Here is a 4,657-nt window from a genome sequence, read left to right as displayed (position 1 = left end):
GGACTAGAAGGGAGTAGAGCTTCTTTGTTTACATCTAAACAAATGTAAAATTAAAGAAGTCCTATTTATACAAGAACTAAAGCCATAATTAAAGCAATATAAAGGAATACCTTTATACCTGTACTAATTAATAACCTAACATCCAACTGCAATGCCCCCTACAATCCTGTATTCGTTTATACTCTCGTTTCTGAGACAAGTGTCCAGCAACGGTTAGTTGCAAACTCTCTCTCTTAACCAGGTTGAAACATCATTCTCCACTTATCAATAAACGTGTTAATACCCATACCAGATGTTCTGAGATACACTTCAGCAAATTGTATCTCCAAAATGGTATGGTATAGTGAGGTAAAATTGCACAGGGTAAGGGAATTGTGGAGATTGAAATACTACAGTTGTTATATGGTGCCACTATATCATGATGCATGATCAATCACAGTAACTATTCGACATGCAACTCCTCCAGCATCCAGTGTGTATTGGTTTTCTTTGACAATGCACATTTCATTTGGTATGCTGACTACTTCCCAGACAATTGCATTTTAATATCTTTAACTGCGTGAAGCTTCTGGCTTCAAGATACTCCCAAAACTCATATTAGGTTTGGTAAATGAGGTGAGGTAGCCATTGACATAGAAATTGGTTGTGAATGATTTAGTCTGTGTAAGTACTCCTCCAAAATGTGTTTCATGTGTTTGCCAACAACCAGAGGGGCACCATCTGCATAAAAATTGTAGTGTCACATTTGTTGCTGCAGAATAGGGTAATCATGCTGGTTGTGTAAGCATTTCTTAGTATTGTGCAAGTATGCAGTCCTTATGAGAAGTAAGGAATTTAACATAACTTATGTATTATAATATTATTAGTCAGGCAAAGCATAGTTTTTATAGCCTTCTATGTTATTTGGTTACAGAGCCATAAATTATAAAATCAGAATCTTCTTGCCATGCCTACCTGCCACATCTTCTCTTTGTCAAATTGCTAGTAGTTCTTAATGACATTTTACACTATGCTATTTATTACCAATAAAAATACAATAAAATTCAATATTGTGTTATTTTCCATTCAGAAAATTTTCTCTTTACCTTTCAGTTCAAACTTTATTCACATGGTAAAAAAATTTTGTCTACAAAAGACTTGTAATGGTTATTGAAAATTTATGATATTTTGTGAAGGTACAGAAAATTATAGAATGGAAAGTAAAGATCAGTTAGGAGTCACAGGCTTGTTCAGTTTGACTGAGCCCATTGCAAGAAAGTTAATCCTAAACCATTCATACCACTCCATTCATAATATTATGCTTTGACATGTTTTGCATTTGTGAAAGTAAAATGGGTGAATCCTACAGCCAGTTACCTCTATTAACTTGATGGTCAGTGAATTTCAGAAGAAACTGATTTTATCTGCATCAAACTGAACAGCAGTTCCCATCTTTACCTGTCAATTTGCTTTCGAAAATGTTTTTATTGGTTAATGGAAAAAACAATATGGTTTATACATGTTATGTCCAATTGATTGTCTCTCTTACAGTTGAACTTATTTTTCTTCATTATACTTAGTTTCTGTTTTGCTTTGGCATCACTTTGGTCAAGTGTGGAGTCATGAAATTTTTTTTTTAATCACAGCTATGATCATCTTTATATACAAGCTTGTAACAAAAATATAATTGTTACATAAATGGCAACATGGAATATTTTTGAAAATGTGCATTTAAACATGCATTTATTTTTGAAGAACTATTCTGTACCATTATTATATAATAACTGTTTGATGAATGGAAAGTCTGGATTACTTCACAGGCTTTTTACAGGAGACTTACTGTACAAAAATAATTAAACATCTTATTATCAGATTCTGTCTGATAGGGTTCTTTCCAGAAATAGCACCTGTCTGAAGCAGTTAGTATACTTGGTTCCTTCATTCTAGAAAAGTACAGTCTAATCAGCAGACATATAAAAATAATTTATGTATAATTGACAGGTGCTGCACCAATATTTTAACTCTTCAATGATGTTTACAAATGCTACTAGAATTTTATTACTCTTGCCTCCCCCTTTATTTGACAACCACTGAAGTGGTAGGCAAAACAATGCCAAAGATATCCTCTTAGAATATCAGAAATGTTGGCAATACAAACTAATATTGAGGATATTCTCTCAAAATCTCAAAAATGTTGGTATTACAAACCTATATTGAGCACTTGACTTGCCTTCTTTTGATTCAAATTTTTGTCATCAGACATGTTTATTCTTTCAACGATAGAGGTATTATAATGTGATGGTCCATCCCGTTATTTATTGATAAAAGTGTAGCTTATAGCTCAATAGTTGGCAGTGGGCTGTATTGATTATCTGCTTTCTCGCTTCCCAGTGGCACAGCGGTATATCTGTGAACTTAAAATGCTAGAATCTGAGTTTTGATACCTGTGGTTGGCAGAGCACAGACAGCTCAAAGTGTTACTTTGTGTTTAATTTCAAACAAAAGCTACCATCTCTCTAATTTACTACCTCTAAATTAGAGATACCTAGCACAGATAGCCTTTGCTTAGCTTTGTTGAAAATTCACAAACAAATAAAGCAAGTGGTCACCAACTGACTTGGTAAGAAATACTCTCAGGTACTTTTTTTTTGCATTTATTAAATGCTAACATTTGTAACTTTCAGTCAAGGTGTAGAAAAGTGTGTGGTGACACTACGTCAATTACATGTAATTTATTGGCTTAGCGTCCTTTAGCAGAGCTGAATGAAATGTTGTGTTAACACATATACTTTAGTATTTAATTTTAAAAGGTTATGTTTTTGTGATTATTTCAGATTGCTTTACTCAGACACCAGAGTGATGTCTTTCAGAAACACCAGAATATTGAGATAATTTTACTTCTGTGTATTGTTTTTCTACAAAGTAGTTTTAATAACAAGCTATCAATTTTCTACCTATATACACTGTGCTGCCTCGTTGGGTGAATCTTTCAATAAAGGTACTTACGTTTCATGTTACAAAGTGCTGTATAAGAAAGTATTTTTTATTAAATGCTTTTTGTGTGTATATAATATTTAAAGAAATATATTTTTCATTAACTTATAATTTACTTAATTCACTCCCCAACCTAAATACACTGTATGAAAACATTACTTCTTGGTCAGAGGTCACTCTTGCTGTTCACAGAATATCAGTATTTTCAGAAAAAAGGCCAGTTAAAATGTGTATAATTACATGTATGATTGAAGCATCTGCAATGACAGTGAGCAATTGCGGGTATTGCGAACAGAGGAAAATTACAACAAGATATTTGATGAAGCTGATAAAAAGATAACTTCTCTAGATTTGGTGCCTATTGAACTACCACGCATTCGCAGAACCCCCAGAAGGATCACAGGTGATGGCTCAGCACACCATTCTGCAACAGTTAGAGATTACTACAGAAGCCAATATTTTAAATTTGTGGACACAGTCATAGAACATGTAACCACTAGATTCAATGCAGACAACAATGACTTGAAGCAATATCTGGCATTTGAAAACCTGATCACATCTGGCAAGATTGACAACTCGGTTATAAACTTCTATCCAGAAATCTCTGCACAATGGCTCAAGTTTCAGTTGCCCATGTTCAAAGAAACAACAAAAGCAGTATCTCTGCAAGGTGCGAAGGATGCTTACTGTAAAATGCATGAAACAAGCCAGCAGATGTTTAGTGAAGTGTTTCTTCTCATGAAAATTTTTCTTGTATGTCCAGTATCCAGCTGCGAATGTGAACGCAGCTTTTCAGCATTAAGACGGTTGAAGACATGGTTAAGATCAACTATGTCTCAGTGCCTTCTCAACCATGTGACAGTTTGTCACACTCACAAAAAATGAGGTCGACAAGATAAATATAGAAGAGCTTATGAAAGAATTCACAAACAGATCATCACAAAGGAGGTCTACGTTTGGGAACATGTAGACTAGAGGACTAAATGAATCTTACTTCAATGAAAAGTATGAATAATTATGTGCTACATTGTATTGATGTGTAATTTTCAAGAGTTTGCAAAGACATTTTAATTATTTTTATCAAACAACAAGAACAGTTTTTCAGTAGATGTAAACTTATCAAGGGTAATTACTAATTTTATTAATATTTGAAAACGTAATTCATGCAATGAAAGTTATTAGTAACCTTGTCAAGTATGATGGCCATCTTTTATACTGTGCAGTGTGCAGGAATAAATTCATGTGGCAGTTAATTTGTGACACATTTGTCTTTATTCTAATAACATTTTGAAAACTGTTCACAACACCTCACTTATACAAACCTGCATGGAAACCTTGAAGTATCGTGGTAACAAGATCACTCTGTGACAGACTATTGACAAGGTGTAAGAAATTAGACGAAACAGTTCACAATGGAAATATAAAAACAAAATAAATTGCCTTTCCTATATAGAATATTTACCACTAATTCATACACCATAGGAGTTTACAGGAAAGCCGCAGATACGCCTAATATCTTAATCATGAATCAAATCATCCAAATAATTTAAATACGGTCGTAATAAACTAGTTAGTTACAAGAACGAACAATATTTGTGTGCAGGAGAAAGGAAGAAAAGCACATCACTAGAACCAACCCTGACAATGGATACACGGAACACTTGATAAATATAAATAATGAAAA

Source organism: Tachypleus tridentatus, chromosome 5 (genome assembly GCF_004210375.1).
Source record: "Tachypleus tridentatus isolate NWPU-2018 chromosome 5, ASM421037v1, whole genome shotgun sequence".
NCBI lineage: Eukaryota > Metazoa > Arthropoda > Merostomata > Xiphosura > Limulidae > Tachypleus > Tachypleus tridentatus.
The sequence above is the reverse complement of the archived record's forward strand: the minus strand, read 5'-3'. Positions refer to the sequence as shown.